This window comes from Orcinus orca, chromosome 11, assembly GCF_937001465.1.
Source record: "Orcinus orca chromosome 11, mOrcOrc1.1, whole genome shotgun sequence".
Lineage (NCBI taxonomy): Eukaryota > Metazoa > Chordata > Mammalia > Artiodactyla > Delphinidae > Orcinus > Orcinus orca.
Window position 1 is genome coordinate 72,064,436 of NC_064569.1, and position 11,488 is coordinate 72,075,923.

At 39.1% G+C, this 11,488-nt stretch overlaps 1 pseudogene; it reads right to left on the reverse strand.

Annotated features, from left to right (window-relative positions):
- Positions 1-10,451: 10,451 nt before the first annotated feature.
- Positions 10,452-11,205, reverse strand: LOC117198510 (60S ribosomal protein L7-like 1; annotated as a pseudogene).
- Between the last annotated feature and the right edge of the window lie 283 nt (positions 11,206-11,488).

Consider the following 11,488-nt stretch of genomic DNA (forward strand, 5'->3'; position numbering starts at 1 on the left):
ATTTGTGAAGACGCAGATTTTCAATCATAGTTTGAACTGGCAAACCAGTGGCTCCTCCATTTTGAGCAAAGTGCATTTAACACAATGCTACATTATGTTTCTAGGCTCTCTCCTCAAATACTGGGATGCACTAATCGTGACAGACCCCACTTGGCTATCAGTGTACTTTGGGACAGCAGTCCCCAAAGGAAGAGGAGTTATTTTTTTATTTCCCTGGAGCCCCATGATTCCTGATACTCTGGTGAAGGGCAAGGGGATGTTGACAGGGAAGTCAATTTGCTGAGGCACAGAGGGAAGGCTCCACTGGCCCTGCTCTCTGCATGTGGAGATACTGACAAGCTTGAGCAGAGACTGCAATTGAAGGGAGAACAATCAACGCATGGGGGGCCTGGGCCTTAGCTACTGGCTCCCAATCCCATTTGAGCAGATAGATTTTCATTAAAAATGTCATTTTGAAAATTAGAAAAGCATACACACACATATGCAACCAAACAGATGTTCGTATTCCTCCTTTTCCTTCTACAGTACTCACAGGAAACACATGTCTGTGTTGTCCTAAGTCCAGTTACTAATTAGCACGTTTCAGTAGCACATTTCACGGAGGATAGGGAGGATTTCAAAGGGATTCCTTCCTTTTAAGTTGAGACAGCTGGTGCTAATTACCAAGCAGGAAAAGAATGTGCAAACAGATCATTGAGAAGCCATCGGTGGAACAGAAGGCTGAGGGGTCTTTGGGTCTTACGGTAGAACTCCTCTCCAGTGGTTGGAAGGGACTGCCTATTATCTACATCTTCACCTTGCCCCCAGGAAGCAGCTGTCCAGTTTCATCATCCTGCAAGTAGGTGGGAAACACAGTCCAAGAGCATGAACACAAAGATCACTTCACAGCATGCATGTAAATTTCACAGAAAGACAGCAGAGCTCTCAAACATGCACAGCAGAATAGAAGCTAAGCATGGCCTTTACCTTTTTAAACAAACCCAGGGGATGATCGATTCAAAGTTCATCTTTATAATTGTGTTGCTATGAAATGAGGGCAATCTAGACACCCCAAATTATGCTAGTAAGGAAAAAAAGAATCTTGACTCTAACTTAGTCACATCACTAATGGAAAGAACACTAGACCAGAAATCAAGAGCTTTCTGATTCATACTCATTATGAGACTTTGGGAAAGTTATCTAGTTTTTCTGAGCCTCAGGTTTTCATCCATAAATGAGAATAATGGTACCTACCACATAGGGCTATATGCAAACATTTTGGAATATTATAAAAGTACAACTCATATTTAATTTGAATCTCTAGATAAAGGTAAAGTTATTGGGTATCTTTGGAATGTGATTTCTAACAAAAGTCAACCAAAGTAATCTCAGCCCAGCGGAAGTATATGAGTACCTTACAGAGGGAGTTGATAGTACTGGGTTCTGAGGCTACCTAGAGAAGATAGAAAACTTGCAGGATGACTAATTGGATTTTAGGAACTGGCTTCATAACTGAGAATAATTATGCAAAGACAGTGCAGCAGAGTGACTAAAGGTAAAAGTTCTGGAATCATACTGCCTTAGTTTCCAATTCTGCTCTATCACTCCCAACCTGTGTGACCCTAGGCGAGTCACTTGACCCCCAACTGTAAGTTAAGGGAAGTAGTAATGACACCAACTCATGGATGGCTTCATTGTGAGGATTAAATGAGATGTAAAATAGGCACAATGCTTAATAGATTATAAATTTCATCTCAAACAGTATCAGTATTACAAAGACAATGTTAGTATTATTATAGTCACAGAGCTAACAAGCTCATTTTCCTTTATTTTTATTTTAATTATTACTGTCAGCTAACATATATTGCTTATATTAGGCAGCTTTTATGTATATTGATTCATTTAATCCTCAGAACAGCCCTATGAGATATGTTAGTGAGTAGCAGAACTGGGATCTGAGCCCAGGCAGAAGCTTCCTCTTAGTTATTGCACAAATTAACGTGGGCCAGTGATTGAGATTGGGGTGGGGGCATTTAAGAGTGAACTACTTAGGGCTTCCCTGGTGGCGCAGTGGTTGAGAGTCCGCCTGCCAATGCAGGGGACACGGGTTCGTGCCCCGGTCCGCGAGGATCTCACATGCTGCGGAGCGGCTGGGACCGTGAGCCATGGCCGCTGGGCCTGCACGTCCGGAGCCTGTGCTCCGCAGCGGAAGAGGCCACAGCAGTGTGAGAGGCCCGCGTACCGCAAAAAAAAAAAAAAAAAAAAAAAAAGAGTGAACTACTTGGTACAATGGTAGCTGGATTTGAATATGAAAATGTTACACATGCTTGCTGGGCTGAATGTCCCCCTACACATCATAAGGGAAAATATATTTAGCTGTTTTGACATTATAAAGTAGTCATGCCATGACTTATCCAAAGCATTGCCATTTGTTCTTTTCTCTCCTTCATTATATCTATTTTCAGGAAACTGAAAACATTCTAAAAAATAAAGGAAGTGTTCCCCCATTCCAAATATTCTACTTTAAAGGCAAAAATAATAACTCAGAATAACAGCAAGATAAATTTGATGAATCAAATATCATTGAAAACCCACTTAACACCCACATTCAATGTCTGTCTGAAAAGTTCCAACTTCTATCATTTTTAACAAACCCCAAAGATTTCGCTCAGCTCTTTTGATATCAAAGAAAAATTTCTGAATCATTGCAAGTGCTTTTAATAAAACACCTAATTTTTAGGAACAGTGCCTAGACCCATACCCTGCACATCAAGGAACTTGGTAAAAGTGTGTTGATTGCTCAAGTGCTGATGAATAGTGTCTGGTTGATATTACATGATATTTCCATAAGTAGAAAATGTAGCAATTTTTATGCATAGGCTCCTTTGAACCTGGGAAGGCATACCTGCAAGATAATTAATTAGTGGCTGGCAGTGAAGGCTATAGGTTTTATATAAGTCACTTGTATGAGGCCAGAGAAGGAAATTGTTTCATGTTTAAGGAGACAAACAGAAAGTCAAAGAGAGGCAGTGACAAACAAGATAGCCTGAACAATACTTGGGGTCATTTAAAGAACAGAGTCCCTCTGAGCACTCTGAGGTCATGCCAGCTTGTCCAAAGACCTGCCCTTCCCCCCACTGGCTCTCTATCCTGGATTCCGGTTCTAGTCATGCCCATCGCTTGCCAACCAAGTTGCTACATCCTGCATCTGTGCTCTTATTTATGCTTGGCTTCCTCCCCAACTTTTCTTCCGTCTCTAATAATCTGTATCTTACCATTTTCAGACGCCTGATCAAAACCCATGTGCCAGCTCCTAGAATGTAGATTTTTTGCACTCAATAGACCTTTACTCATTGGACCAGTACTATAACTCCTTTGAAATTAAATTCTTGCTATTCAATTATTCAACCAGGTCTTTTACACTTAAAATTTTTTTCTGACTAAACTGCTTGAGAATAGGGTACATAATTTCCACATCTTTTCCGTCTGTCAATGAATTGCTCCTTGCACTATGCATCACACCCAATAGATATTCCACGACTGTAGTAAATTATCCAGAATCTCATGCCTTCAACTAATCCATGCCATTGCGATGGCTCCGTGAAAGACGTATAATTAGTTCTTGGGACTGTGACAAGAAGTTGCAGAACCATCAGTGTTGACTCTGGCAGAATCTACAGATAACATCTGCTTAAATGCTAGGAACAGGTGGAAAGCTGCATGATCACAGTTAATGCATGGAAGGCCAGTTAACATGGTTATGAGCATGGTTTGGGAGTTCAACTCTCCAGCCTCTGCCACTTTATAGCTGGTTGAGCTAACTAACCTCTCTAACCTCAGCTTTCTCTTCTATAGGATAAAGATAATCACAGTATTCCTCTCATAGAGTTTTTATAAAGGGAAAGAAGATAATACCAATAGCACTGCACCCGGGACCGGGGAACCCCTCAATCAATACATGTTATTAATATCATGATTAAAATAATTAACCAAGAACTCAAATATGTTTTAAAGACACAGCAGACTATTGCTAATGATATGCAATGCATCCCACCTTGAGGTTTAACTTTTACTAATATATATATTTACTTAGTATTTAAGTTATTTATAATTAATAGTCTTTAATCTCGAAAGCAGTGTGGTATCCAGGTATCACTGTGGCTTGACAGTCATTCAGACATAGGTTAGAATTCTAGCTTTTCCACTTCCTAGTCAAATGGCAAAGGACAAGTTGGCTAGTATCTTGAATCTTCAGTTTCGTTATCTGACATGAAGACAGAAATGTAATTCCTACTTTGCGAGATGGTGAAAGTTGCACGTAAATCCTCTAGCAGTCAGTAAAAGACAGCTGTCATGACTTCTGAGCCCTCTATTTTCCTGATTATCCTAAGGGACAGCAGCTGTGTAAGTTTAAGATCAATGTGTAGCAGAAAGCCACATGTCAGGACACTTCACAGAGCTCTACCTCTTCATCTTCCTGGGGGCATTCTCTCTGAATTAAGACGCAAATATTGTGGGGGGAACAGACTCATGTGGGAGAGCTTGGAGTAAGCAATTTGCGGACTCATTTTCTATAGTGTTGGCAGAATGTGGGTTGTCATCACAGGCTGGGTATTGTCTTGCTTCCTGCAGTCTTATAATTGTCACACTGTGGCATGGTGTTATTTTCATCTCAATGATGCACTGATTATAAGGTAAAGCGGTACTGCCTGACCAATGTGCCAGGTGTCTGCTTTAATAACTCCAAGTGTTGTTACTTAAAAAAAATGAGTAGAGACATGGAGGGGAAACAAGGAGCCACCAACCAGCAAGAACTTCAAACCACACCACGAAGAGACCAGATGTTGCTAGGCTGTATTTTGTTTGGACAAGTTCTGCTTAATCTTCCCTGGAATCAAGTGAGGAATTCAACCAGAGCCTGCCCAGAGCAATAAAGTTGAAAATTATTTAGCAACATCTGGAACTGAGGGCAGTTTCTTTTTCTTTTCTCCACTGAGTAGGTAGTGAGAAGACAGGAGGAAGGGATACAGAACTACTCAAAGACCAAAATAAAAGTCTAGGTAATTCAACTCCTTTTTCCCCACATAAAATATAGAAATGGAGCCATTCATTCATTAATCCAACCTGTACCAGCAACTGTGAAAAATTCAGGGGGTATAATAATTATAACAAGGACAAACAAATAAATGAAACATAGTCCTTGACCTCAAGAGGCTTATATTCTAGAGGTTTAACAAGCAAAAACCAACCAAATAAAGCAATAAAAAACACCATAATTACAAGTTGAAATAACAGCTTTGAGCATTAAAAAAGAAAAAGAGAGATGAATCACAGGAAAGGATACTTACTGCAGAAATAGGCACCCAGAGAAGTTGTCATTTAAGCTGAGACATGAAGGATGGAAGGAGGAACGGATGTTTTCAGCTGAGGGAGGAGGATGTGTGTAGACCCTGAAAGCAGGAGGAAATTCAATGAGTTCAAATGCCTGAGGGAAGAAGTCACTGAGAAGTCATGTATTCGCTGGTGACCTTGAGCAAATTGCTTTGTTTCCTCACCTGCAAAGAGCAATAATAATAGTATCTACTGCACCGTTTTGAGGTTTAAATGAATTATTTCATGGGAAACCAATAGAACAGTGACTAAGTCATAGTAAGTACTGAATTTTTCACTTTAAAATTGTTCATTTTGTGTTATGTGCTTTTCACCTCAAATTTTTAAAAAGAAAAAGAATGGATCTTCAGTTTTGTCTTGATCAACTGGATAAAGAGTTGCTTAAGTCAAACGAGAACAAAGGAGCTCAGTGTTCTGCTTGGGGCATTTGAATATGTGACGTTCATAATTTATACAAATGAAGAAGCAAGAAATAAGTTACCACAACTCAACACATAACATTTAAAACAGTGGAAATGAATGATATAAGTAAGATGAAAATTTAGACAAAAGATAAGATAAAGACCTAGGACAACCTCTGAGAAATGCCAACATTTAAGAAGCGAACCCAACAGAGAAGATTGAGAAGTAGAAGGAAATTAGGAAAATGATCCTGGAAACCAAGAGATAAGCATGCTTCAAGCAAGTAGAATGTCAACTTTGACAAATATTGCTGAGAAGCCAAGGAAGATGAGCAGGGAAGAAGTTCACTGGATTTGACAACCTGAAGGTTGTTGCTGACCTTACCAGAAGGGTTTCCAGGTAGAAGAGATGTAGAAGCACATTGGGCTTGGTTGAAGAGTGGAAGAAAGATGAGGAGGTAGAAGCAGTTTGTTCAGTTATATATTTGGAGTTTGGTTCAAAGGAGAACAGAAAATAAGGCAGGAACTGAAACAGTATGTATGGTTATGTGTAAAAAACAAAGTCTTAGGAGGAAATAGTACAGCATGCTTGTACGATAAAGGGGATAATTAAATGAACAGTGAGATGTTACTGCTGAGGGAAAGCATGAATAACTCAAGGAGCAAAGCCTTTGATAACGCAAGAGGTAGTGGGATCCAGAGCAAAAGTAGAAAAATATCCCTTCTTTTTACAGAAGGAGCACTTCCTTCATTGTGGAGGGAGGAGAATTGGGATGCAAATGCACCAAATTGGCAGGTTTTGTGGTGGGAAGATGAGTTCATTTTCAATGACTTCTATTTTCTCAATGAAGTATATGAGTCTGGGTCATCAGTAGGAGGAGGATGTGTGGGAGGTTTGAGGAAAAAGGAGATGATATGGTACAGTCATCCCACAGAGATGGAGAAACATAATTTGATTCCTGAGCAGCTCTGAGTGCCTACTTGAGGTTTCTGAGTTCTCAATCAGTAATCTTGGCTCTGTGATTTTTTTCCCAACAAAGTTGCGTCTTGGGTTTGGGCAAGGAAGAATCCTGCAACCTCAGAATAGCTGTTATGATTCACCCCAGGCCTATCATATTCAGCTTGCTGATCATTGGCTAGTGAGCACTGAAGGAAGTTCAATAAGCCCATCTGTTAAATATAGAAGGGGAGAAATATCAACATCAAGATATTTGGGCCTGGACAGCTGCCAGCAGTAGCAACAAGGTTATGTCCAAATCCTTGGCCCCAACTAGCCAAGGCGTCCAGTAAGAAACGGTCTTATAGCCACACTTGCAGTGGTGATCGGAAAGGGTTGCCATGGAACTTGCCATATTAAAACGGTCAAAGTTGTTTCAGGAGCTTCAGTGCAGCCTAATTAGGTGTGAGATATATCTGAATTAAAAGATAAAATACAGAAGAAATGGAAAGAAATGTATTTGTGTTTCTTCCAAGTATACAGCAATCTTTTTTGAACTAAATTGTGTCGAAATAAGTTCTAAATGAGTGTGGTCTAAATTAATTACCTGATAAAGGAGCATGAGAAAAGAAAAAATAGAAAGCCTGTAAGTCCTACAGAAAACAATCAAATAAAAAGTAGGATATGAAGAAAGGATGGATTTTAATGGTGTCAGAAAAGGTTTTCATATAGATTAACTGAAGAAGGAATAGTGTAGCAACTGATGCTCTCATTATGGATCAGATGAATCCTCTGAGCTGTCCGTTGGGAGTTCTCCTGTCCTTGTCTTTCGTCACTTCATTTCGTGAGGCTCACATGTCCTCCCCTGCTCCTGACCATCTGTCTACACCTACTCCTCCTTCAGGAATCCGTTCTGTCTTCTCATTATGCTTCAGGTGTGAGTTTAACAAACTCTTCAGGAAGATTTCCTTTGTGGCATTCAGCCTTGTTTATGCCCTTTTATGGTGTATGCTTTCTTGAGAACACATGATTATTATAATTATGTTTGGGGGAGAATTGTTTAATAGCCATCTATTTCTGCTAACCACTATATTCCCAGTTCTTGGCATACATCCTGGCACACAGAGACCAGTACTTAATTGTGGAAGGAAAGAAAGAAAGGGAAGAGGGGGAAAGGAGTGAAAAGAGGAAGACAAACCACAGGGTGTCACTCAACCTACAAAGGTTTTCTCCTTCCTTTGAATTCATAAGAAGCTGTTTTTGTGCCCTGTATTTAATACTTAAGTATATACTACTCTGATACATCTCTTGTGTTTTCTGACGTACAAATACTGCACACATAGTTAAGTATTTAAATGAGCAAGACTCACACCATTTACATGTAAGAATATAGGAAATAACCATATGCTGAGAATGGCATCAAACATGTGCTATAGCATGCAGATAATTTATTATTAATCTTCTAGGGTTTATCTGAAATATGATTTTTTATTGATCTTATTCATTTAAAATTTTTTTAAATTGACATATAGTTGAATTACACTGTTTCAGGTGTACAGAAAAGTGATTCAGTTATACATACATATATCTATTCTCTCCCAGCTTCTTTTCCATCTCAGGTTATTACAAAATACTAAATATAGTTCCCAGTGCTATACAGTAGGTTCCTGTTGTTTATCTATTTTATATATAGTAGTGTGTATCTGTTAATTCCAAATTCTAAATTTCTCCCTCCCCTCCTTTCCCCTTTGGTGACCATAAGTTTGTTTTCTATGTCTGTGAGTCTATTTCTGTTTTGTAAATGAGTTCATTTGTATCATTTTTTTATATTCCACATATAAGTGATCTTATCTGATTTTGTCTTTCTCTGTCTGACTTACTTCACTTGGTGTGATAATCTCTAGGTCCATCCATGTTGCTGCAAATAGCATTATTTCATTCCTTTTTATGAGTAATATTCCATTGTATATTGGAATATACACATCTTCTTTACCCATTCATCTATTTGTGGACATTTAAATTGCTTCCATGTCTTGGCTATTGTAAATAGTGCTGCTATGATCATTGCGGTGCATGTATCTTTTCGGGTTAGAGTTTTCTCCGGATATATGCCCAGAAATGGGATTGCTGGATCATATGGTAACTCTATTTTTAGTTTTTTAAGGAACCTTTGTACTGTTCTCCATAGTGGCTACACTAATTTACATTCCCACCAACGGTGTAGGAGGGTTCCCTTTCCTCCACACCCTCTCCAGCATTTATTACTTGTAGATTTTTTGATGATGGCCATTCTGACCAGTGTAAAGTGATAGCTCATCGTGGTTTTGATTTGCATTTCTCCACTAATTAGTGATGTTGAGCATCTTTTCACGTGCCTGTTGACCATCTATATATCTTCTTTGGAAAAATACCTATTTAGGTCTTTTGCCCATTTTTTGATTGGGTTTTTTTTTTATATATTGAGCTGTATGAACTGTTTGTATATTTTGGAAATAAATCACTTATCAGTTGCATCATTTGCAAATATTTTCTCCCATTCTGTAGGTTGTCTTTTTGTTTAGTTTTTGGTTTCCTTTGCTGTGTAAAAGCTTTTAAATTTAATTAGGTCCCATTTGTTTATTTCTGATTTTATTTTCATTACTCTAGGAGCAGATCCAAAAAAATATTGCTGCAATTTATATCAAAGAGGTACCTGCCTATGTTTTCCTCAAAGAGCTTTATAGTATCCAGTCTTACATTTAGGTCTTTAATCCATATTGAGTTTACTTTTGTATATGGTATTAGATAATGTTCTAATTTCATTCTTTTACATGTAGTTATTCAGTTTTCCCAGCACCACTGGAACGTGAGCCTTTCCGTGGAATAATATAATCTTTAAATGTCCTAATTGCCATGTAAAAGTAGCAAGGTGTTCTTACTTCTCAACTCTCATTGCCCATCACTCTCTGCTTCATGTTTTAAGCTCTATCAATTCTCATAGTTCCTCAGAGGCCCTTCCTTTCTTCTGACTGCAATGTTCTCTTCTGAAGATCTACTCACTCAAGACTTACTACATCCTTCACATCATTTAGGAAGCCCACCACTACCTCTGTTCTACATGAATTACTGTATGAGTCCCCAGTTCACTGCAGGACTGTGTCTCTTTTATCTCTGTATTCTCAGGGCTTAGTACATGAGTTGAAATCCATAAACTAAATAAATATCTATGAAACTGAGCTATTGTTTATTATGAAGCTACACCATTCATGATTTCATAGACTTCACTTCAGCCTTCCTGAATATTTGTTCCAGGTTAACTGTCATAATTTTTATGTGTGTGTGCACTTCTTTCTAATTGTATTTCAAGTTCTTCCCAAAACAAGGCCATAGGAATCCCCACGTTCAAGTATGTCCCTGGGCTTGGTCCACTGCTGTCTTGTATTCATGCTTGGGTATTCATTCACCAACATTAAAGCCCAGGAAAGAAGATATGACAAAACAGGACTCCCTCCTCCATGGCATGAGTCCTTTGCTGGTTTCAGAGGTGCATGGTGGCTAATGTGGAAAATACACAGGAACTTTTCCTTGGAACTGGGGTGGGATGAAAAGTGCCTGCTGTGAACATTGCCATCTTTTCCCTGACACTTCCCCTCCAGTTTCTGAAGATATAGCAGAAAATAACCTTCTTTGAAGATACTGGGTAACAATTACATAAAACAAAAACACATTCTTGCAATGCACTTGTACTTTCAGAGATTCCAAGTTTAGTTCAGCTGCTGGATGAGCCAATTGATGTGTTTGCCTCCATAACCAGGTGAGCTCACTTGCTTGAGGAAGCCCACCCTATTCTTGGTAGTGTGATGGGCCACTGAGAGTTGGAAAGGGCACAAGAACCCTGAGATCGCCTGAAAATTCTTCCCTGGGAAGGCAATTTCATGAATGAAGTCTTCCAAGCAAATGACACCAAACTTCCCCAGGTGCTCCTCAATCACTGTGTTGTCTGTTAGAGGGATGATTTTATTCTTGACCTTGGCTTGTCCGTGTTTCAAACTGAGTTCCCAAACAGACTTTAGATTTGCAAATTCCCCAGGCCACATAAGAGTCCACTATACCAAAGCGTTTTTATGGTATGAGGGTTTACTTACACAAAGATACCACTGAAAATCTTACTTAGGCAAAGTCTTGCAATGGTACTCTGCACCAGTAAACTCACCACATTAATCCTTTGGATGCCTACAACAAAGGCCAAGAAAGGTTTATCTGGCACTTTCAAGCCATGGGGTTTCCCTTCTAACCATCTAAGGTGCACCCTGTCATGTAGTTGCTGCCAGGAATCATTTAGGAACCATTCTAGTCACTTAAACTGGAACTCTTTTCATTTCCTCTGCTCCTTTTCTTGCAAAAGTGCCTGCCTCTCTTGGGTGGCTTTGAGGGCCTGATACGCCTTCCTCTTTTTAGGAGGTTTTCTGGAACCAAAGTGATCGTTTTGTTTTTTTTTTTTTCCTCTTCTTTTCCCATCTTTCCAATGCTGCTGGCTACCGCTCATGCGCAGCCCCACTGCACTTTAATGACTGTCATTTAAAAGATGACCACGTTATGAGAGGCATAATACCTACCAGAAATAGATTTTTCACATTAAACCATCCTTTTTTAAAAAAATTCATTTTGGTTATACAAGCCTGTGTCAGAAATTTTACAAAATTGTTCATTCCTGTAAAAATTACTTTCAAAGATATCCTACCATTTTATCCCCAGAAAGTGACATCAGCTTCTACCACATAAGAAAAAAAAAATGGCCTTA